At 41.2% G+C, this 25,394-nt stretch overlaps 1 protein-coding gene across 4 annotated transcripts in view; it reads right to left on the bottom strand.

Moving 5' to 3' along the window:
• SERTAD2 (SERTA domain containing 2) overlaps window positions 1-25,394 on the bottom strand; it is a 113,236-nt gene that overhangs the window by 15,455 nt on the left and 72,387 nt on the right. Inside the window, exon 1 of one of the 4 annotated variants that reach the window (XM_033407205.2) lies at window positions 6,340-6,668. The exons of 2 other annotated variants lie outside the window; for them this stretch is intronic. The gene's annotated coding sequence lies outside the window, so the exon portion shown is untranslated. Of the gene's footprint in view, window positions 1-6,339; window positions 6,669-25,394 lie in introns of those variants that run through there. One more of the 4 variants, XM_004280627.3, reaches the window with a different exon arrangement.

Here is a 25,394-nt window from a genome sequence, read left to right as displayed (position 1 = left end):
CACCCCACCCCCATTCCCATGCATAATGAAAATATTTTTTTCTCCAGTACTTGTAATTGCCTGGATGGGATTCTGGTGTCAACCCTCCTGTACCATCTTTTCTCCAAAGATACCTTGTTTTTCCTCTCACACTAGAGACCCTTCATAAACAAGGTCAGAGGGGAAAAGCTTAGGGTAGAAACGCAATGCTTTGCCAAAAGTATGTGGCAGTGTTTTGGTTTTTTGTTGTTGTTGTTTTAAAGAGCGCTCTCAGATACATAAAACAGTCATACTAAAACAGGTAAACATAATTTTCTAGAACAAATCTGTGAAAAATAAAATTGCATCTTAATTAAAACAAAAGATTACCATCTAGGTTTTGTTAGCCAACTAACTTGCCACTGAATAAAACTAACAAAAATGAAGTATGCTACGTCGGGAAGTGTTTTTATGAAAGTGTTTCTTACAGGTTATTATTAGTTTTTAATCATCTTTGTTTTCAAATTGGGAATGCTTTATTACTGTGAAAAATCACTTAAAAGAAGACATGCTTTATATTCCTCACAAATACAGAACATATTTCTTTTAACTTTCACATGCAAACTAAAGAGGAAAACCAGATAAATATTCTTTATTTACTTATTTACTCACTGAGTAAATCTAAACACTGTACTGTATGGTCTAAATCTGGATTCCTTAAAAGAAAACTATCACATTTTTACAATATGACATGTGGGTATAAAAGTTTAAGGTACATGATAAAAGACATATACTTAAGAGATGCGTAAAGGGGAGGCGATAACTATTCTACTATGTAAATATCTGTTTCATATAAGCAACGTACATATTCAGAATGTTTACTTTAGTTAATTCTAAGAACTAGGCAGGCTCCTGTTAAGGTTTTACAAAGACAATTTAAACTTTATATCATATACTTGAATAATTCACAAAGTAGAAAAAGGAAATGAGGATACAAACTATGCTTGAGGGCAGTGAATGATACTTAGTAAAGATGGCAGCCATTCATTTTTTAAAATAATTATTTTGGGGCTATTTTGAGATAAAAGTATTTCTTCCCAAGGACTTCTGGGTATTGATAATTAATGACCCACAGAACTTTATTTACACAAAGCCATTTAGTCAAATACAATAAAATTAATCAGAGCACCACACTGAATGTAATAAATATTTATTTTCTAAGGAAACTACCTGTCAGAACTTCAACTTCTATGATCTTCAAGGCCCTTTAAGGAGACCTGCCTCCAACCCACCCCACTGCCACCCCTGAACATCCTGCCTATCTTTAGGGGCTTCAGAAGCAAGAAGGCAGGTGCCACTTGAGGAATCCACGCTTTGAATTTGTTAACCAGCTACTGTTAGACAGCTAACAACCAACACCAGGTAAAATCTATTTTATTTTATATTTCCGGCCATAATAAAAATATTTTTAAAAGCAGTCTGTTTAAAAAACTGTTCAGAAAAGACCATCACCAGGTTTGTGACAAGCACAGAGGCAACGCAAAAATTTCTTCATCAGCTACGGACCACGCATGGTGCTCAAATTCCTCTGCCAGTTGGGTTTTCTACGACAGCAGAGAAGACAGAGAAGTACACACATACATGGAGATTCCCTCCTCAAAAAGGGAAAGAAATCTGAAAAGCAAATCTGTATCATGTATTATTGTAAAATGGGTAACCACTAAGGGAGGATCAGATTAAAACAGTCACCACCTCGTTATCTCATTGGTGTGGCTAGAATTTTATGCAAACCTGTTCTGGTGCAGAGATGACCTTGGGACTTTCAGATTCCCAGAGTTTAACTCAACACTTCTAAACACCAGGGTGGGGTACTCCAGCAGGCCTGCCTGAAGCCCGGGAGCTGCGGCTGGCGTGGAATGATAAGCAGTCAGCCAGGAGAGCAGAGCAAGGGGCTAAAGGTTGATTTGCAGCAAGTAACGCTTCATTATTTAATTTTCTTACCACGGCATGATCAAGTAATACTTTTTACTTTTGTTCAACAGGTTCACACAGACAGCTAGAAACACGAGTGAATGAGTGTGTGTGTGTGTGTGTGTGTGTGTGTGTGTGTGTGTGTCCTGAAGAGTGAGAATTCCTTCCCCTTCACTATTCTACATGAAACTCCTTAGAAGCACAAAAATGCCTGGTTTATCGTCTTGCTTTCAGTTAACCACCTATGAAGGTTTTTAAAGGAAAAAAAGCTTAGAATTAAATAGCAACTCTGCAAAGCTACAGGTTTTTGCAAAGGGACAGAAAGATAGTAATTCAGACATGAATTCGTTTTAAGAGCTGAGGTTTGCTGCTACCTGGAGTTACTGGAGAAACAAAGCTGCCTTTGGGCACCTAAAACTAGTCAGACCTGCTGTAGCAGCTGCACGGTCGGCTCCAGAGCTGTCCTCCACTCTCCTCCCTCCGGCCCCCACCCCGCGCATCCGCATTGCTCACTCCACTCGGGGCGGCGCCGAACGGGCACACTCAGCCCTCCTCTGCCGTCCCTGCTCAGGGGCAGGGCCAGCTCTGGACACACGGCGTGCAAGTGTAAGAGGAGGCCAGACAAGAGAGCAGATGCTGACTCCATTCTGAACTGAAAGCTGCAGTTGGTGCGGAATACAGCTTCTGTGTTCCCAGGTTGCTAAGATAGATACATCAAATTGTGGGGTTTGCTTCAGTGAATCCTGGCAGGGATTCCCAATTAAGTTGAGAGGAGGGACGGGAGATCTTGAGAGGAGACGAAGGAGGCTTTCCAGCTTCAGCAGCCCTCAGACCACAAAGACAGCAGAATTTCCTTCCAAAAGGGAGTTTTCATTGTCTCTATGTGGTGCTTGTTTAAATGATAAGCATCTGTTTTGTCCTATTAGGAATCATATGTTTTCAAAGATATTGCGATGTTTTTATTTTGAAATTTTTATTTGTATTTCAAAGAAAATTTTTAGACAGCCATGCATGTTTTTGTTTGTCTCATGATCTTCAAGGAAAAAAAAAAAACAAAACAAGGCATCTATTTATTACCCAGAATAGGAATGTCGTCTTATTGGCCTGACATATGCCATTCACAGATTCATACAAAGAATGAACTGCCACACAGTGCTCATGGAGAAAGACACTGCTCCACACAATGAGTGATGGGCGCTCCAGGGGACAGTGCTGCTCACAGGGTTTCCCAGCATCTGCACGGAGGGCACAAGTTTGCCTTTAACACCAACCGCACTAGCCACTGGAGACAATAATTTCGTTTAAAAGATACACTAACTTTGGTTAGTTGCTCTTTCCTTCAAGAATATTGAAACTACATTAAATATCCACCCATTTCTTAGGCAGGAGTCCTAGCTTGGGGGTTTCGGCCAACTGTTTAAGGAATAATTATTAACAGTCAGTAGAAAATATATGATATGTGCATATGCAGTGGCCACTGCATTTTTAGATGTTCGTGTTCTGCTGGTCAGTGTTGATTAATGGAAAGACCTATGAAAGTAGCTGTTACCCTTATTTCAAGGCCATTTTCACTTAAAACTGGAGCTTGCCCTCTGGTGCCTTGAGCATACACCTGATCTTTGCACTCAGCAATCAGAGACACCTCTCTCTCGTCTCTCTGCCCCCTCTCCCTCTCTCCTTTGGCAAGAAACTACTGCAACTGCAGCTATCTCCTATAGGATAGGCCGTAACAGTAAATATGAAATTTCTATAGCAACAAAATTTCAAGAAGTTCTACAAGTGAATTAAAGTTCACACTCCTAAATGCCATATTTACCTATACATTTTAAAAATCTCTGTTGTAATACTGACAAAGTCGTCTTGTTTTTTATTGACATAAACAAAATATAAAATAAAGCTGCATGCTTTTACTAGTGTTCTCTAACAAGGAACCACAGCAAAAGAAACCTCTAAGGGTTTCTGTTGTAACTTTTAACTTTCTTAAATAGCTAAAGAGTAAAATATTTTGACCAAGGGCAAACTTTTGGTATAATTTGCTACTGATAATTTGAAGTATGCTTTTATTTTTATTTATTATTTTCTGTCAGTTTAATTTTTGACAGAAAAAAATCTTTATGTATTTGTATGTCTGTATATATGTATATATCTTCAACCTCCCCTTATATGTTTTTTATCTGTTTTGTGTGTGTGCGCCTTTCTAAGTAGCATTGTAACTTTTATTCTGTCATTGGAACACTGTTTAAAATAGCATATGCCAAAAGCTATCAGCTGCTACACAAATTTGAGTTTTAAAATATCAAAATATATACTAAGTATCTCATTATTAATAATTCAGTGCATGGCAAATGGGTAAAATTTATATTTCAGCTTCTCAATTAAATAAAAAAGCTTTCAAGGGGACAATTCAGCAAATAGAAGTCTAAAGGTTTTCTAAATCTGAGTTAGTACCCCTTTCTAATTTTTTTAAGGGAAACAGGCCGGAGCAGCTGTTACCTAAGAAGCTGTGACACTCGCCTGACAATAAAACTGTTCCCTAGGACACTCGTGTCGTACACTTGGTTGGTATTATAAAATGTGAGTCTTCTCTCCCACCTATTGTAAAAACACAAGGAACAGAGCTGAATGTTTAAGAAAAAGAAAGGCTGTCAAATCCATTTCATAAGATTTCTCACCTGACAGCAACATGGTTATGCACATTTTAATTAGGGGAGAGGAAAGAAATAAAAATTATGTTAAAGCGCTCCAAACCTGATGAACAACATAGACAACTTTACACTAACATATGATATTTCCAAGTAAATCAATAAAGCTAAAGGAAAATTTCTAACATTTATCTCTCTTTTTGTCGTTTTTCCACGAAGAAATTGCTAAAATGAACAGGAAAGCGGAGATGCATGAATGAGCTCTTCTTGCTCGTGCCAGAAGCAGGGATCTGAGGATGGGTATTTTCATCCTCAGAGCACACCCTACTACACTCAAATCAGAATAGACGGCTATAAAAAGGGGGAGGACTGGGAGGAACTCTAGGGGTGAGATACGCCTTCTGAGTAGCTGAACAACTACCCCCCCCATCAGCAAAACAACCCAGAGGCAATCAGGTGGACTGTCCTCCAGGGGTTGAGTGCAGCCAAGAGCCCACTTCACTCTTGTCAGAGACTAGTCCCTAATTATAAAAGGCTACTTTGAACACTTAAGGCCTCAGGGATCCTATTGGCTACAACTTCTAGGCTCTTTACACACATTATGTACATTTCTTGACATATATTGGGAAATCAAACAGTATATTTCATGAACAAAGCTTGAAAACATATACTGTCTTCCTTAAGACCAAATGAGGCTGCCCGACTTAATTAAAATTAAAACTAGTATGGTCTGAGGCTGGATGTCTCGCCCTGATGATTGTCCTTCCCCACTCAGTGCCTGTAAAAACTTCCTTTCCACCTCCTGAAACATCCTGAAATTAACCAGCTTGAAAGCAAAAAGTTATTCTAAAACAAATTATATCTAATCTTTTTGAGAAATTTAAGGATAAACACAGAACTCTAATCTCAATCTATTACTATTACTTCTGCTAAAAGTAAGATAACTCGTGGCCAAGGGGGAAAAAAAACAATTTATGATCTTTCTCTCGATGCAGTGGCCCTCTGACGGCACCCTGTCTTAATGGTACAAAGTCCAGGGCTTGGGACAGCTGGCTCCCCTCAGCCCCCTCCCTTTCAGTCATAGGCGGTCACGACCAAGATGACTTGTAGATTTCTAACTTAAAAACCAATGAGACATCAAGTTTAACATACATACACATTCAAAATCAATTCACTTGGGTACGGGCGAAAAGAGGGTGGAGAGGTACGTTTTTAAGCTAAAACACAGGGAAACTAACAGAAACACACTAAAGCAAGTTGGATGCAAACCCGGCCACAGAACTCAAGAGTGAAGCAGCCTTCGCGCCAGCAATACGAGCCTTAAAAAAAAAAAAGTCTCGCACGTTCACAACAACACAACCGCCACAACACGCACACATATCCCAGCTGTAAAAGCGACAGCTCCAAGCTCCCTCCGCCCCACCGCTGGGTTCTGGTTAGCTCCCGACCCCCTCCTGACCCCGGTCCGTGACTGCCCGTCCCCTGCCCTTCCCCCAGCAGATCTGCCCGCGAACGCTGGGGGTCCCCGGCGCTGGCCCCGGGGGTCCAAGGGAGCGGGGCAGGGAAGCAGCCGGAGGGAGCGCTCCTCCCGGTACCTGCTCCAGCCCAGGTCCCTCCCGCCGAGGCGCCCACGACCCTCGCGGCCGCCCGGGCCCCTCCTCCGCCCTCCCGGCTCAGCCGGCCCTGGCGAGGTCCCAACGCCGCCCCCACCCACCGGGAGCCCAGCGCATCCAAGAATCCCCTCCAACCCGGCGCCGGGAGAACTTACCACATGCAGCTCCACCTGGGAACTAACACATCAGGAGGGGTTTCTGCCCACTCCTCAAGCTACTCCCGCTCCATGCGGAATCCCCCGCTCCGGGGGCCCGAGGGTGGCTCCGAGGAGCGGGCTGGAGGCGAGACCGAAGCTAAGACTCCGCCGTCCTCTGCCTGCGCGCTCGGAGCATTATACAATGGTGGAGGAGGAGGAGGCGGCGGCGGCAGGCAGCGGAGGAGGAAGCGGGAGGCGGGCGGAGGGGGCGCCCTGACCGAGCTAGCGGCAGCTAGTGCTCCAGCACTCGCTGTGCAGGAGTGACGTGCGGCCAGCGAGCCTCCCGCGAGCTCCGGGCGCTGGGCTCAGCAGGCCCCGCCCCTCGGCCCGCCCCGCCCCTCGGCCACCAGGCCCCGCCTCTTGCCGGGCCCCGCCCCCTCCCCCGGAGGTCCCGGGAGGCGCGATAAATGCCTAGCGGGGCCCCGGCCGCCCCAGGAGCAGGAAGGGGCAGGCGGAGCACGCGAGACGCCGGGTGGCAGCGCCGCCCACGGCTCCCTTCCCAGCCGGGGCGTCCTTGATTTTCTCTTAAGGGAAGGCTTAAGGAGCAGGGGAGAAGAAAAGAGACACTCCGGCCAGGGGACCACAACTAACCACCAAGAATCCCCTCACACCACTCATGCAAATGACGGAGCCGCTAGTGACAAAGGCGGCGGCGAGAGCCGCGCGCGCACAGCCCGCTGAGTCGCGCGACCGCAAATATGACAAGCATCTGAGCTATTCTGCAACTTGGGGCCGGTTAGCCGGGCAGGCAGGGTCCCGGGGGGAAATGGGGGGAGAGAAAATCAGACCCCAAGGCGCGGCGTTCACGCTGCCAGCGGAGCTTTCGAGACAGGCGTTCCGGGAGGGCGGGGGCGGCGCTCCCGCAGCTGAGACCCTCTCCGATGCCCCAGTCTCAGGACGCACGAGTGGCCCGCAGAGACGTCCGAATGACAGGATGGGTGGGGGCTCCAGCTGGAGCTGGGGACAGAAAATTCCCTTTGCGTGCAGTGGCCTCAGCCCAACACTTGAAATGGGTCACCAAGTCAAGAGTACCTTCGGAACAGGACGGAACCGAGTTGCATCCTTCGTGGCAGGCCGCGGCCGTGGTGCAGACCCGGCAGCCGGCCGCCTACCCTGGCAGAGCCCACGCAGGTAGGCAAGCCAGGCTTGGATACGCAGGGGATACCGAGGCGCAGTTTCACATTGCTAGCCTTTTCTCTCTCCTTTCTTGAACTACTTACATTTAGCAGGTAAATTTATACTAGTTGGGAGAGGTTGTGTGTACGGTGCGAATTTTAAAGCCCTAGGAAAGGAGAGCTCCCCTAGAAAATTAATGATTATTTTAAAAATTACATGCGCGTTCAGTGTAAAGATGTTACAAAAAGTAATTCAGGCACCTTAAAACTTTGGCTGCCACCCCAATCAATATCGTCTCAGATCTCTTTGGAGCTTAATAGTCCACTATACTAGTTATGTTTAAGGATAATAAAGCTTTAAGACCTAACATAAAGGTGATTATAGGGTTTCCCTGGTGGCTCAGTGGTTGAGGGTCCGCCTGCCGATGCAGGGGACACGGGTTATGCCCCGGTCCAGGAAGATCCCAAATGCCGTGGAGCGGCTGGGCCCGTGAGCCATGGCCGCTGAGCCTGCTCGTCCGGAGCCTGTGAGAGGCCCGCGTACCGCACACACACACACAAAAAAAGGTGACTATAAGTCGTTAACATCAAGACAAGTTTACACCTATTGGAACTGTTCAGTAATGATTTGTTATCAATCAAATCGATGATCTTATTGAAATTAAACCTGGGCTAAAATGTTGGTAGACGGAACAATGTTTCTTGTTTTATCTTTCAAGGGAATGAAAAAGGTGTTTACTGGCCCCTCAGTATAATTAAAAGGTTACACAGGTTTTTCTTTAAGTATAACCAATGACAGAAGCTAATTATTTGTGGATATCTTTGGAAAGTTTCATTACAGTGGCATTCCAAATTACACATCGTGGAAGTAGTGCTCAGGGCCCTCAGCAAGTCCTGTTCAGTTTGTGCCTGGGTGGCATAATATTCAAACATTTTGCCGTGAAGCCAAGATATTTTTCATTTCTAGAGTTCTGCCTTTCAGAGAGGACACTACCTACCAACAGTTTCCTAACAACCCACTCACTTATACTTTCAGCGCTCAGTTTAAGGAGAAGCCATTGAAATAGAAGCTGCAGTAATCTCTTCCTGTGATATCTCTGTAGCAGAGGCCAGAGGCTCTGTTGAAATTAAAATAAATTGAAACTGTTATTCATGAATTGAAGTGAGCAGCAAGTTAGACTTGCACAATTTTTGTGACGCTTGGATATTTTCTAGCAAATGAATTACCAAAAGAACTAAGATCAAAGAGACAATTTTTAAGTCTTCAGAGTGGACGCTTGATTCTGCTAAAGTACGTATTCTGTGTGTGCTCAGTAAAGGTTTGAGTTCTTAGGAAAGCAATCTAAGTTATGGGGGAAAATGTTTTTCACCTTTCCACACTTTTGAAGGTAAATGTCTTATCCGTGCACATGTTATATATAAGTCCCCCTTCCCCCACTTCTAGATTCTGGCATCTTGTACCAAGAAGTCAAAGGATGAAGTGGCAGCTTCAACAGCTGCTGATGTAGTCCCACACCAGGTGGTTCATGGCCCCCTCCCCTGGGGCCAAGTCCCCCACAGGCCAGCAGAGCCATTTCTGCCTGGTCCTGGGAATCCAACACCATGAGGCTAAGGAAAGGCCCTCCTTGAGCTTTTGAAGTCAACTCCCTTCAGTATGCATGATTTAAAAAAAAAAAAAAAGTATGTGTGTACACACACACACACATATATATACATATATATATATATACACATACACATACATATATATATATATAGTTTATTCCTAGCAAATGAACAAGAAGTGCTTAGTGAACACATAAGTGTGGTTTTCACACTTTCACTCTCTGGAACATTTAAAAGTCCATTTACAATAATCCTACCCTCAGGATTTAGAGTTAGGAGCTTCTCCCTCTCACTTTCACATACAAAAAATTAGGCCAGTCATCCACATTTAACTATCAGGAACATACCTGTTTAGGGAGAAAAGAAATACTGCTTTTGTAAGTATAGAACTGTGATGGTAATTTTTAAAAATACTCATGAGTTTAATTTCAGAGCGGTACTTCTCAACATTGCTTTGTAGTTCTGGGTACTAGTTTGCACTTCACTGCTTCTCTTGAAAGTTTCTGTGCCCTCACATCTTGCAAACAACCAGACTACTGCACTAACTGAAGGCCACTTTTAGCACTTAATTAGTATGCACCAAAGAACTGACACAAGGACAAGCTGTCTACATAAACTGAGAAAGACTTTAGGACAGTTTTCAAGCTCATTCTTTCTCCTTTATTACATTTCACCTTTCAAGTTCCACATGAAATACTGGTAATAATCATCCATCTATATACCTTGGAAATATTGGTCTTATGCCCCTACCCCCTCAATAAACGTTTCAGTTATTAAACACATTATATACAGCCAGCTGGGCTAAATAATCTTTTCGTGGAAAATACAGAGATCCTAACTGAATGTGGACTTCCCATTCACTGATCACTGAAATCTATTAATAAATCTTCAAAATAAAGTCTGGACGTCTCATATCACCTAACTGATTATCAAAGAGTTGATACAGGATACGATGATTTGTTAAACTAAACACTCTCACAAAGATGGCATGGACAGGTTCAGTACTTTTCAGCCACTAGCAAGTTAAAACGTCACGGTACCAAAGGAGCCAGTTAACTTCTCTACTACTGCAGATTCTTCTCCATCTCTTCGCCCTACGTGTGTCAGGTTTTTTCCTGCCTCTCCCTGAAGTCACGCTTCACAAGAAGAGAGCTTCAACTCCGGTGAGGGGCTGCTCTTGCAAAGCTTCCCTCCTTGTTATTGGACTGCTTTGCAATGACTGCCCCTTATGTTCTGGGAGAGGGTCATTTTTCTGTTAGCAATACATGCCTTTTTCTCTCTTAAAAATCTGATAGTATTTAAATCCTCATTTGGAAGAAAATCTTAATGATAACATTGGAAGAAAATGCTCTTAAAACCATTTTCTTTTTTCTGGCATTTTTGATTAGTCCCTTCTAACCATTTCTAGAGGAGATGGCATCTGTTGAGCATGAGCCTCCTCCCTACTTCATTTGCCACTATTTTCCGGTAAAATCCTCAGATAAATGGTGAGGTCCACTTCGGAGCGGCCCTCCTTAGAGACTCCAGCTCTTGCTTTCATCCTCTCTCAGCTGGAAAGCGAAGGCCTTGGCTGGTGACAACTCCAGTGCTCCCTTCCTGCCAGATGCCACTCTGCCAAGACTTGGTGGGTGCTTCTCAGAAACCTCTCTCCTTGTCCCCAGTTCCCCACACGGCACTACTCTCCTGGTGGCCTCTGCAGGTTGACCCTGTACTTCCTGTCTATAAACCATTCTCCCTTCTTGAGCAGTTTACACTCTTCTCAAGGTACTCAGCACTCCGGGCTTCCCTAGAAAACTTCAATGAATGTTAGAAATCATGCAGCCTCCAGACCATCCTTGTCCCTGGGAACCAGCTTGGTGAGAGGAAGAGTCCTGGAGTAGGAGTTTGAAGATCTTGTACAAATAAATCTCTTAGCTATGATTAATCATTGACTTTTTAGTTTCTTAATCTGCTATGTCACAGATTTAGGATAAGCACTGGTTCCGGTGAAAAGAACACAGGTGGTTGGTCAGAAGATCTTGGGTCTAGTTCCTCAGCCAGTCAGCAGTGAAGCTGAATCAGGGCCTTGACATCATGGGACCCGCATCCACACCCCACAAAATGAGGCACTAGGGCTCAGGGGTTTCTGTAGCCCCTTCCCAGAACTAAGAGTCTATGAAAAGGTGACTACAATGGGGACTGCCTTCACGGAGGAGTTTAGAAGCATATAAAACCAACTTCACATCCTATTTTCTGTGATACACATTCTCATATCTATTGTAGAAACGATCTAAGATTGTGTACCTTTAAATCACCTGTGAGTAAAGAGGTCATTTAAGAGAAGTATGGTGATTTCGGGAATGTAAATAACGTATTTAAACCACTTTTTGAAGTCTCAGCTGTAGAAATTCTACTTTGAGGAGTTAAAAAAAGTCAAAGCTTTAATGTGTATAGATGCCCAGGAAATACCTCTAAGTTCAGGCTATGAAGTATCATTAAAAATAAACATGTGGACAGTTTAAATGGAAATAGCGCATACAACAAAAAATGAATCAGCTCTTTGCCACTGTGAATTTTTATTGGTTTTCGGAGGAGACGTAACACTTAGGTAAGACTTTATCTTTTCTTTTAGTCACCAACGCAGAACTGTTCTTTAAAGACCTGTTGCCAGAATAAACAAGGCTTTTTCAAAATTATCCAACTGTCCAATAATACTTGCTTTAAATTGAAAAATATGTATTTTTCAATTAAAAAAATTTTATATTTAAAATTTCAGAAATGCAGAGTGAAAGTCAAGTAGGAAGAAACTAAGGCAAACATCTCAGATAAACACCAATGCTACATTAGATACACTTGTGTAACTAGTCAATTGTTTTCCTAAACATGCTCTAAATATTGAACAAAAGATTTTATCTTGCTGAGTAATATTTGTTTCAAAACTACTTTCTTAGAGAAGTCTTGTTTGAGGTATATGAAACTCCTTAAATGGGCAATCATCAGAGAAACTGGCTTTTAAGGAGAAAATAATAGTGTGAATGAGCTATATGTAACTTCCCTTTTTAAAAACAGAAGTTGAATCTGTAACACCAAATTTAGAAAGGAGAGTGGATGGCAGCAAATACCACGAGAATATCATCTATAGCATAGACGCCCACTGCCGTTCTGTTCTGTTACAAATAAATGTACACTCTACAAACTCGAGTTTGCTCAAACAATGCATGTATTTAATTGTCCCTAAAGATGATTCCTTTCAAAGAAAACATACATATGAGTCACATCAAATTTAAAAGACTCATTTAAAAAGTGCCAGATTCCCTGACTTTGACTACAGTGATTCATTTGGCCTCATTACACAGAAGACAGCATAGTCCATACTGGGACGGCTGATAAATAGCTTTTGTGGGAGTAGTATTGGTAATTTCAACACCATTTATATTTCCTTTTACTTTCCTTTAAGTTATTAAAGCCCAAATTATAGGGCTTCCCTGGTGGCACAGTGGTTGAGAGTCCGCCTGCCGATGCAGGGGACACAGGTTCGTGCCCCGGTCCGGGAAGATCCCACATGCCGCGGAGCGGCTGGGCCCGTGAGCCATGGCCGCTGAGCCTGCGCGTCCGGAGCCTGTGCTCCGCAACGGGAGAGGCCACAACAGTGAGAGACCCACGTACCGCAAAAAAAAAAAAAAAAAAAAAAAAAAAAGCCCAAATTATAAAGGTTGAAAAGAATTTTAATGAATCAGACATTCATTTTTAATCAATCCTGATTCGTTATCACTTTAGAACTGTTAGACATGCTCTTAGTTTTAGTGATTAAAAAAAAATAACAGCTATAAAGATAAAGACTCCAGAATTACTATTTTCACATTATAGCCAAAAATGAGAAGTGAGAAAATAGAAACCTTTCCAAAAGTTCATCAGATGAAAAGAACAGAATTAATGGGGAGATACACCATTTAGGGACAAGAATACTTAATACTATATAAATATCAATTCTCCCCACAACTCATCAATAAATTAAATATGATTCCAACTTAAATCCCAATGCGCCCCTCTCCCCACCCATGGAACTTTAAAAGCAAATCCAGAAATCATCTGGAATAGCAAAGGACAAAAGATAGCTGTAGTAAGTTTAAAGAACAAGATGGGAGATGTGTCCCATCAGATATCAAGGTTTATTATAAAGCTCTAGTAATTAAAACAGAGTGGTGCTGGCAAGGGATATATAGCTCAGCAGAATAGAATCGAGTGTGCAGAAACAGACCCACACATATACAGAAGCATAAAATATGACAGAGGTGAGGTTACAGATCAGTGGGAAAGAACAGGCTATTCAATAAATGACTAAAGGTCACCCGGTTACCTGCACGGAAAAATAAAATTAAATGAGGTACCTGACATTTTTAGAAAAAATACATTTCAGGTGGACTAACATCTAAATATGTGAAACAAAACATTAAAACTTTTAGGAGAGAATATAGGAAAATATGTTTATAGGCTCAGGATAAGGAATGTGTGATTTCTGTCTGTCTCCTAAGATTCATTCTCTACTTGCCTCTGCTTTGCCCCGTACCTTGAAATGTTGACCCCTATGGACTAAGCTTCTTTGCCAACTAGCTTCCAGCTGGATTCTTCAACAGGAAGGCACCAGAAAGAGACCAGTGGGTCAGAGCGGAGAGAGGCTGGGGTATTTCTTCCCTGCTCCTTCCTGCTTTGGGCCCCTGTTATAGCATCACCCATCCCTCCAAGACCACAGCTTCTGCAGGCAGCCCCTTGTCCAGGGTGCCAACTCTCACAGATTCTAGCAACACCATTTCCTCCCCTTTCCCCTTTAGACCTAAAGATAATAACAGCTTCCTACAGTTCTTGGTCTTCCATGCCTCAACCTTTGTCTCTCTGTCAAAAGTACTTTTTCATTAAAGTCTCTTTAGTTGAGTCACTTGAGTGGAATACTGTTTCCTGCCGAGACTTTGATTATTAAGAAACAAGACAGCCAATGCACAGAGTATAAAGAAAAAGACCAATAACTTTGATTATATTAAAAATTAAACATCTATTAAACAAAATATACTATAAAGATAAAGGCAAGCTAAAGACTGTTGAGTGATATGTGATTCATATAATCAACAAAGGATTAATATTCAGAATTAATAAAGAATTGAATCAATTTTTAAAAAGTCATATAAACCCAACAGAAAAATGGGTAAAAGAGGAAGCTCAAATATCCAACAAATACGTGAAAAGATACTCAATCTCATCAGCAATAAGAAAAATGCAAATTATAAAAGGTTAGTTCGCGGCTATCAGATTGACCATTTTGGAGATAATGTGGTATTATCTAGTGGAGTTGGAGATGCACACACCCTGCCCACATACATGCAGTCTTTCTCAGCTAAGGTTCCGTAAGAAAATAAGCCCTACAGAAAAGAATTCAAGTGACTATTTCCTCAGATCTCCCAATGGTGGTATAAAGGTAAGAACCAGTGGTGTGCTGGTAAATGTTTAACAACTGGCTGGTGTGTGGGTGGGGAATGGGGAAAGAAGGAAAGAAGCCCTTATTTGTAGAATTTGCTGATTTCTGTGGTGCAAATAACCCACCATGGCTGATTTCAAACCTCCCAACTGAACTGAAGAATTAGAAAGATTGGCGTAATCGCTGGCTCTTAGGAGCAGGTATCAGTCTCCAGCTCCAGTCCAACACGTGAACCATTCTAGACAGAAGATAATTCATTACATACAATAGATGCCTTAGGGTACTGGGGTTTAATTCTCTGGAAGAATTCTGGATGAGAAGGGCTAAATCTAGAATCTAGAGAAACTCTTGTTTTTATTCCCCATGGAGACATAGAAGAGTGTTTATTGTAGCTTTGCTTGTCATAGCTAAAAATCAGAAACAACCTTAATGTTCATTAAGATGAGAATAAATTGATATACTTGAAAACTACGGTGGATAAGAAGTACTAAAGATACCAAATATCAACATGGTTAAATCTCAAAAACACAATGCTGAGTAAAATAAAGCAAGCTGTAAAGTATGTACAGTATAATATCATTTATATAAAATATTTTAATACATGCAAAACAATACTACATATTGTTTACCAATACAGACGTATGCAATTATAGAATAAAAACATTACAGACAAAAAACATTCAGGAAAGTGGTTGACTTTCGTAAATGGAGGAGAATACTGGAATCAGGGAGAGACACTATAAAGTTTAATTTCTTTTTAAAAACATGTAAAGCAAACAAATATGTTGTAATAAACAATTTAAATTTATTGTTTTAGATTTCATCACATTAAAAAAATACATTTTTTCCCTTTCTTCCATATGGTTCCCATGAAGTAGAACTTCGTAAGGTTTTTTCCCACAATTTCTAATATCTATTAATAAAGCATTGGGTAATATTTATATTTCATGCATTTATTTATCCCCCATTATTTCAGTAATAACTTAATTCCTTTTACTCATTTGATATATTGTCCGTCTTCTCTGTCTCTTAATAATAGACTGCAAAATTCAATGACGATGCTACCGTAACCAAAGTTTTTAATAGGAAGCCCAGCTGACAAGGCAGGTATAAGAGAATAATTGGTTTAAAGCCAGTATTTGGGGGTATATTTCTCACCTGACTAGAAAGGATAAAAACTTCCTTACAGAATATGTAAGGCTTCCTGTTACTTCCTTAACATACCAAATAATGCATTTAACACTAAAAAGTGAAATCTTGTTTTCTTTTGTTTTAAAAAACAATGGAAACACACTTTCCCCGTGAACTATCTTTCACTTGGTGTTCAGGTGACCACTTACTGCTACACCAAATGCATTCTGCTTCTCTCTTATTTGTGTCCCTCGATACAGGGTTATAGGAATAAAGCCCACACACTCTCTTGACCTTTGGGAATGTGATGCTGTCTCAGTGCACGGGTAGTGTGACTTTTTTTCAGAGATTGTCTTGAAATAAGCCTATGTTTTAAATACACACTTTTCTGCTTGCTAGCAGGCATTCTGAAGCTAGGTGGTTCTAAATAAAGAACTCTAGTCAACAACAGGAAATAACTCCCACAGAAAAAAGGGGCAGAATACAAACTCTCACCAACTCTTGTACACAGTTCACAACGGCCTTTTGTTCCATGCACATTAAGCCTGAAATCTTTACTTTTCAGAGCATGTTTGGGCCTTTGCAGAGCAATTAAACCTTCCTTTTCCTTTCGCTGGTGTCCTTGCCTTCTCTCCGAGAAAGTTAACCTTACAACGGACTTCTTACTATGAGGTAGCAGATCAGAAAATGGAACAGTTTCTATTCTGAAACTCAACATTTTTTTCTTAATGGAGCTTCTCAAGGGGAAAAAAAAAATCAACTCTCAGTGTAAAACTCACTTTTCCTTCTAATACATAGAATACCACATAAACACACATATATATGTCCCAAAGGAATATGTTCATCTGAAGTGTATGTTTCTAAATCTATCAACAAAGACATAATCATATCAACCCATAAATCTAGTGATGGGTTATCAACACTCTGCCAGTGACATTTCAGCAAATCAATGCATCTAGAAGATACATTTATGTTCTATTCAAAGGCTCCCATCTTGAGTCTTTAGTGAAAAAGAGGGAGAAAAATCTAGGTCCCAAGCCAACCAAATAGACATCTGAAGGATGGTTTTTAAAGTCTCAGTGACTCCTACTGGGACAGAATGGTGGCATTCAACCTACAGCATAGGTACTCCAGACAAGAAAATGGGGCTGAGTAAAACAGCTTAAATACGACTGCAGACTGGTATTTCTTCCTCTCCTATACACTCAGCCTTGCCCTCTCTACTGGCTCCGTCCTGCAGTCAATAAATTACAGACTCAATGTTCTCTCTCTTCACTTATAAAACAAGAAACAATCCTTCCCTGCTTCAATGTTGCAGGAATGTTGGTGGCTACTTCTGTCTTTACCCTTCACAGCTTTAGTCCCACCTACTTCCTCTGGCTTCTGCAGAAAAACTATATTGATCACCCCCAGAAAAGAGCACCAGTGCCCCCTAAGTGCCAAGCCAATGGACATTTCTGAGTTCCTCTCATGACTGAGCCTCTCTCTCTATAGCATTTAACATTAATGACCACCTCCAACCATTTCTTTCAGTAACTCTGGCTGAACTATAGTCAGTCTCCTGGTTCCTATCTCTCTGTCCACGTGCAGTTTCCTTGGCTGGCTCCTCTTCCTCTGACCAACCTATAAACCTACAGTTCTGCACTTAAAAAAAAAAATCACCCCCTATTGCAATTTGGGACCAGAGAAGATTACAAAGGTGAGTGGAGAATGGGGATGGTTAGTTAGGATATCAGAATCTTCAGGAAAATTTGGAGACATGGGTGTTTTGAAAAAATTTTACCAGTTGATAATCACTATCTAAATGTTTGTATTCCCTATGGTTTTGTTTTGCTCCCTCTTCTCTTTTTCTCATCCTATCAATTCTCCCTGGGCAACCTCACCCACTCTCAGGGGATCTGTATGCTAAAGATTCATAAATCAATAATCACATTCCAGACCCTTCTCTTTGAGGTTCATATCTGACCTTTATATATATGAGAGACCATACATGTTGTCATTTGTCAGGGTCATTCCTAGTTTATGCTTGTCCTGGCATAATTAGTAATAACACCCTGCTTCAATCTCAAAATGGTCCTGGGTTGAACAATAAAAGTATATAATTAGCCTATTTCTATCCCATTGCCTATTAGACATCTCCACTGGGTATCATAAGGGCATCTCCAACTCACAGCACATCTAAAATTGTCCTAATTTTATCCTCCTTAAATCTGCTTCTCCTCCTGAATGCCTAAATATGGTTAAGGTAACTACAAGGTACCCCTGATGTCTAAGTTGGAAATTTAAGATTCAGAGTATCTTCTCTCATATTTAATGAGACATAAAGTCCTGTCAATTTTCTCTCTTAAATATTTTTCAAATATGTCCCCTTCTCTCCATTTTTACCACCACTGCCCTGGTCAAGACCCTAATATCTTTCACTTTGATTACTGCAACAATCCATCTCCCGACTTTCAGTCCTAGATATTCTCCTCTAATCCATCTACACTACCTACTGTGTGACAGGTAGCATGCTAGGTACAAGGAATACAAAATGAACAAGAGATGCTCCCACTGAGTTCACAGGGTAGACTAACTCATCACTGTGACACAGTGGGTTACGTGGCAATAGAGACATGCGCAGGGTGACAACAGACACACACGAGTGGCCACAGAGCCTGGCCAGTGTGGAAACAGGGAGGTAGTGATGGATTTTAGGGTAAATGGGAGTGAGTCAAGGTCATTAAAGGCAGATGGAGCTGCAGAGATGGGGAGGTGAGAAAAAGCAGAGGATGTGGGTGCGGATCTGAAGCGTAAATCGCAAGCAGGGAATAACAATAAACAGGCCCAGAGAGTCTGACTGGGCACGTCTAGGAAGGCCTTGGATACCACATTAAAGGGTCTGGCCTTTATGTTCTGAAGGTGGTGAGGAGTCATTAAAAGATTTTCCGGAGACTTCCCTGGGGGTCCAGTGGTTCAGACTCCGTGCTTCCACTGCAGGGGGCACGGGTTTGATCCCTTGTCGGGGACTAAGATCCCACATGCCACATGGTGTGGCTGAAAAAGAAAAAAAAAGACCTCCCATGGGGGAGAGGCACAATATGATTTTTATTTTAGGACGTTAATTCCACATCTATTCCTGAACTTGACAGAATGATCCTAAAATTTATTAAGAATAACCAACAAATGAAAAAATAAAATAAATTTTAAAGAAGGTATTAAAAAGCTGTAATAATTAACAGAGTTGGGTTCTGGCAAAAGAAAAATATAAATGCATCTACAATTGAAAAACTTGAAACAGACCTTAGTATAAAGATTTAGTATATTCTAAAGATAGCGTTGTTAGTGCAATAGTTTATGATTTAAGGGGAAAAATGGATGTCAGATTCTCGTATTGTCTCGTGACAATATGAAAAAACACAAGAGATTAACTAAATAATAAAATATATTTTTTAAAATGTAAGAGAACTAAAAAAATTACAGATGAATAATTGATCTTAGAAGGAGACAAGATTTTTCCAAACACAAAGCAAAAAAAGAACTATAAAATTAAAATGGATTAAAAACCTATACATCAAGAAATACCATAAGCAAAATTAAAGGAAAAATGACAAACTTGGAAAACTATCTGCAAACCAGATGACAAAGACTCAGTAACCTAACCTAACCTAATTTTATGAATCAAGTAGAAAAACACCAATACTACAATAGGAAACACTGAAATTAAATTAGCAAAATGGGCAAAGGACAAAAGCTGATGATCACCTAAGGAAGACATGCATGAAAAAACAAAGACAAATGCACCGAATCAAAGCAGCACAAATTAGAAATACAACTGCTACACACCAAGCTGGCTACAGGTGTGTTAAAACTGATAACAATGTGAGGACACAGTGGACAGGCTGGGTCATAGCCACTGATGAGAATGTCAATGAATTCAACCTTGGGAAGGCAGGGTTTGGACATCTGTATCAAGAACCTTTTAAAATGTCCATATCCTGTACTGTGGTCATTTCATTTCTAGGAATTTACCCCATAGAACTAATCAGAGCTGTGTATAAAGAATATATTCATTCAACAAATATTTATTGAATGCTCACTGTATCCTAGGTTCTAGGAGTTGGGAATGTGGCAGCAAACGAAACACACCAAAATCCCTGTTCTCATGGCTCTTACATTCCAGTGAGGGGGAAGAGAGAAAATAAGATAAATTAGTAAATTATATGGCGTATTAGAAATTAGGTGCTCTACGGAAAAGTAAAACAGGGAAGAAGGATGGGGAATGTGTGCTTGGGTGTGTATGTGTGGGGTGGGGGCAATTCTGAAGAAGTGGTTTAGAAAAGCCTCGCAGAGAGGATGACATTTGAGTAAAGATCTGAAGGAGGTGAAGACTCAAGCCAAGCACAGTTTTCCTGGCAGAGGGAACAGAAAATGCGAGCAGGGCTGTAGTTGGGCATGTGCCTAAGGTTTCAAAGACATCAAGACAGAGGGGAGGAGTGGCGGGGGGTGGGGGGGAGTGGGAGGAGAGAAGGTACAGGGAGGAGGGGCAGGGTGTAGAGGGCCTTATATGCCAATGCAATGACTTTGACTTTGACCTTAAGTCAGATGGGAAGCAATTACTGCAATACTCTTGGCCCCTAACCGTGTATCTCAAGATACTGGCCAGTGATCCTTTTAAAACAAAAGCCAGGTCACGTCACTCCTCTCTTAAAACCCTCCGGTGGTGGTGACTATGTTGTAATGATTGACTTGTTTAGTGTTGCTTTGAGTTTTTAATCTCTTCAAGTGTGCCCCAAACGCTAATATTTGAAAATGTGCTACTAACACTACACGACAGAGAATCACTGTCTGGGTCAGTGTAATGGTTAAGAGCCTGAGCTTTACAGTTAAGGCAGATCTGCCACTTCTGAGCTTTTCACTTGTGAACCTTGGGCATGTTTCACAATCTCTGATTCTTAACTGTAAAAAAGGGGAAACATTACCCACCCCACAGTGTTATAAAGATTAAGAAAATGCTTCTTTTTCAAAGGGAAGGGTGCCCACTGGTGGCACATGAGGTGATTTTAAAAGGTATCGATACGAAGAGAACTGGCACTAAAGGATCATCTTTGGAGGGGGAAGGCACCAGCTAGATGAGAGGTAAGTGTTGTTTGAGGGATGCGAAAGTTTCCCAGGAGGAGGAGAACAGGAGAGCGTTTTGAGACAGTACTCGAGGTGTCCTGCCGTCCGGCCTCCCTTGATAGGTGATGCAGTTCCAGCTAATTGGGTAGAAGGGGAAAGTCTGCTGGGAGCCCTGGGAAAGAATTTTTCCTCTCTGATTAAAAAATGAGGGACACAAGAGCATGCAGGAAGAGCTCTTTTCTCTCTCATGGCTGTGTGAGGATGTGGTCCCTGGAGCTATGGTAGCTATCCTGTGTGCATGTTAGAAGGGTAAGGACTGAGGGTGATGGGGTAGAAGTCAAGGTGGAGCCTGGGTCCTCGAGGACATCACTGAGCCGATGAGCTGATGAGAACAACTGGCTCTAGGGCTACTCACCTCCAGACTTCCGAGGGAAACAACAGATGGCCTTATGAGTCTGTTTGTAACCACAGGTGAGGTCCGAGGACACAGGCCACTCAATCACCAAGGGAATGGTTTAACCCCACATCCTTAGACTCCGCCCAGCTCTGCTAAAACAGTATCTTTGTGGGAGGGCTTAAGAATCTGTATTTTATACTTCCTAGTTGTACTGGTTTCCCATTGCTGCTATTTCCTATTACCATAAACTTAGTGGCTTAAAATGACTCAAATTTATTCTCTTACAGTTCTGGAGGTTCAGAAGTCTAAAACTGCAGTGTTGACAGCTCTGCATTCCTTCTGGAGGCTTCAAGGCAGAATCTGTTTTCCTGTCTTTTCCAGCTTCTAGAGGCTACCTGCACCCCTTGGTTTGTGGCCTCTTCTTCCATCTTCAAAATATACCATCCCAACCTCTGCTTCTGTCGTCCCATCTCCTTCTTCTGCCTTTGACCTTCTTGGCTCCGTCTAATAAGGACGCTTATAATTATATGGAGCGCAGCCAAATAATCCAGGATAACCTGGACAACAAGGATCTCAAGATCCTTAATTCAGAAACATTTGCAAAGTCTCTTTTACCATGTAAAGTAACATAGGTGGGGAAGGAGGGCACTATTCTGACCACCACATCAGTTAACTACAGGGCCATTAAAAATCATAAATTTAAGCCACTATTTGTTGACCTGCATGTGAAAGCATCTAAATAAATCACTTGCTGGTCATAAAAACTTGAGCCAATGGTTCTGAATGGGAGCAGAGGTGGTGGAAGGGTGTGGAAGATGGGGACAAGGGTTGGGGAAAGCTATGCATGTTAGAATTATTTGGGATCTTTTCCCAATATATAACCTGGGTCCTGCCCAGACCTATGGGAATGGGATATCCAGGTAAAGGGAACATGCAAGTCTGGGTGAACGAGCCTCCCTGGGACATTCAGCTACAACCCCCAGCTAAAATAACCTCCAACTATGCCGTAGTTTTCTCATCTGCAAAATATTTTTAAAAATATACACACACACCCACACACACATCCTGCCTATCTCTCATGATCATGTTGAAGGGATGTTGAAGAATTTTTTGGCCGCGTGGCATGTGGGATCTTAGTTCCCCCGACCAGGGATCGAACCTGTGCACCCCCTGCAGTGCGGAGTCTTAACCACTGGACCACCAGGTAAGTCCCTTGAAGAATTTTATAATTGGTAACGAGCTAGATAAGTACCACTGGTGATTATTAGAGGAAACTGAGGCAGACTGTAAATGGTGGTGTTGGGCAAAACGATTCATTCAGAGAGACTCCAGTTACTCAGAACCAACAAAGCAAGCAGAAATAAATCCTTGAGAAAAAAAAGAAGAAATCACAAAGCCCATGCACCAACCTCATGCATTATCATGTACTTCCTGAGTGTCTATTTAATCTTAAAGATTTTATTTATTTGTTCCCCCAAACCATAGACTGTAAATGGGAATTAGAGGGGAGAATGGATTTAAAAAGAAGCAAATTGATACTAGCACAAAAAAAAAAAAAAAGAAAAAGGCAGCTAACAATTAGAAATCAGGGTTGGGGGGATTAAAAAATGTTGATACAAGAGCTCAAAAAATTTAGTGTGGGGGATCATTTAGAGGCAAATAGCACTATGCCCCTCACTAGCCCTGCCCTAAAGGGCTCTGTATTCCAACAGAATACCTAAGCAATCTAAATGATCCTGAATCATGAAGAAAAGGTACCATTATGCTCAATGTTTTCTGTGGGAAAAATGTAATAATAAAACAACAGTATAGGGAAATGATACAGGAAAAGATTTTTATTGAACAAGCTTACATTAAACAAATTTGGGTACTTAAAGAGAAACTTCAAACATCTGTATAAAAAAGGTACATGTATAGAATTCCTGTATGCTATATAAAAATATGCCACTGCATAAACCATAGCTGCTATAAATCTAAACATAAGCTCTGCTGATGTGAAGGAAGTCCTCACACAGCATAAGAGCTCAATAAATCTGTGTTGTCTGAGAGACTAAAATAGACGTTGTCACCTGCCTGGATGAAGGATGGTGTTAGATTGGTCCATCTGCTGGCTGTGGAGTATACAATAACAATACCGCACCTTTGAATCTGTATAATTACTTATTTATACACATGATAAAGCACGTTGACATCACCATCTTAGTTGCTCCCCACATCCTAAAGCCCCAAGTAGCCCCAGCTACTACTATTCTGTTTTACACTTGAGGAACTGAGGTTCAAAGGAAACTTTCTCAGGATGCCACAATGACCAAGCAGCGAAGCCTAGAGTCCAGATCCAGTTTTTATTTTCAAATTTACATTATTGCAAATACCACTTCACTTAACCATCTAATGAAGACTCTCTGCCAAAGCACATTTCTGAAAATAGATTCAGATGGGAACTTTAAGCATGGTGATCTATCTATCCATTTATTTATCTACCTACCTATTTATAAAGCAGCAAATTTTTAACATATCTTTTAAAAATACATCTTATCTTTTTCTTTTCAATATGCCCACACACTGGCTAAGTTTCTATAAACAGCTTTAGGTCAGAGTGAGATTTTATGACTGAATCTTAAACGTTAAGTAAATAGAAAATACTAAGACGGTCTAAGTTAATAAACGAAATCATTAGCTCTAAAAACAAAGAGCTCAAAATGTACAGATTTCACAAATATTTGGTTGCTATATGAAATGCTGCAGTTATTCCAAAGGTGTATTTTACTTTTGTTTATATTTCTTGTGGACTACTATGCTTCCATGCAATGTCAACCCACATATGTTGATGACACACACGGAGCTTAAAATACGATGATGCCTCAGGCTGCCACAGTCATGCAGCTCAGTGATATACCCATCGGATGTGAAGCTGAACTTTGCGTAATGTACATTCACGCTCTTCTGCCCGCACCAAGCATTGCTGTAACTCCAGCAAAGCATATTCATCCACCTCCAACCCACCCTCCCACTTGAAGGAGAGCGCATGCTGTGAAACTGAAGTAAATAGAAAAAGATTATGTAAAGCATCTTTTGTGAGAAGTCATCTTTTCCATATTAACAGTAAAAAAGTCTTCACTATGAGTTAGGCCGCTTTTATACCATTATCTTTTGGCTCTTTGCAGAGAAACCAAAGTACAAAATACAGAGTATTTTGAGATTATTTAACATATGATTAAGCAAACTATAGTCAAGATTTTCTGACATGCCTAAGAACACTAACTTTGGAGTCAAATAGTCCTGAGACAGACAGGGTTTCAAGTTCCAGCTTGACCGTGTGCTGGCGATCTGACCTTAGGCAAGTTGCTTAAGCCTCAGTTTCCTCAACTGTAAAAAGGAGACAGAATCAGGACCTGAGGCATGGTGTTATCATGTGGGTTAAGTGAGATTATGCATGTAAAGATGTTAGCACAGCCTCTGAAAATGATAAAGAAAGGTAGCTCTTTTCGTTATTAATAATTACTTAGATAATGCTCATTAAATTCAATACTGGGCCAGCGATTACTGGTGTTGCAAGGAGAGCTCCCTTGTTCCTCCCCAGCATCGCTGCCAAGTATGGTGAATCTTATGTACAGGTTTGGGATACACACTGGACATTAGATGGAGCTCCACTCACTTCAGGCATTAGGTAAGACTGGAGCACAGGAAAAAGACATTTTTATTGAATAAATCTCATCATCTGACTAGCATTCAAAATGTACCTCTGTCCCTGCGATTCAATATAAAACCAACCCCACCTTTTTTTTTCTTTGTCTAACGAACATTTACTGACTGTCCACTGTGTCAGGTCCCAGGCTAAGCTTAAGAAAAGAACTGGGAGAATGTAAGATCTCTGGATTGTTAATTATTTGTAATTTCCTCCTCCTTGTCACTTTGCTTTAATTATATTCTTATGGGAAGATGTGTACATAACAAAGCATAATAAAGACTAAGAAAGATCAGCTACTTTCTTCAATGGCTTTAAAATATAAGTAACAGAAGCTAACAGCATGTCTCTTCCTACTTTCATTGCTATAACTAGGCTATAATACTTTCTTTTTCCACCTAAAAAAAAATGCCATTAATGTTTGGCAAGTGAGCCCAAAGAAATGGAGAATGTACACAAAAAATGTAGAAAGCTTTAAGTCTCATTAGGAGTAGAGGTACCCATCTTTCTTTAATACCCATTATACCTCTATGC

Source organism: Orcinus orca, chromosome 13 (assembly GCF_937001465.1).
Source record: "Orcinus orca chromosome 13, mOrcOrc1.1, whole genome shotgun sequence".
In the NCBI taxonomy this organism is placed as follows: Eukaryota; Metazoa; Chordata; class Mammalia; order Artiodactyla; family Delphinidae; genus Orcinus; species Orcinus orca.
Note: the sequence above shows the minus strand (reverse complement) of the source record. Positions and strands in the feature narration are given on the sequence as shown.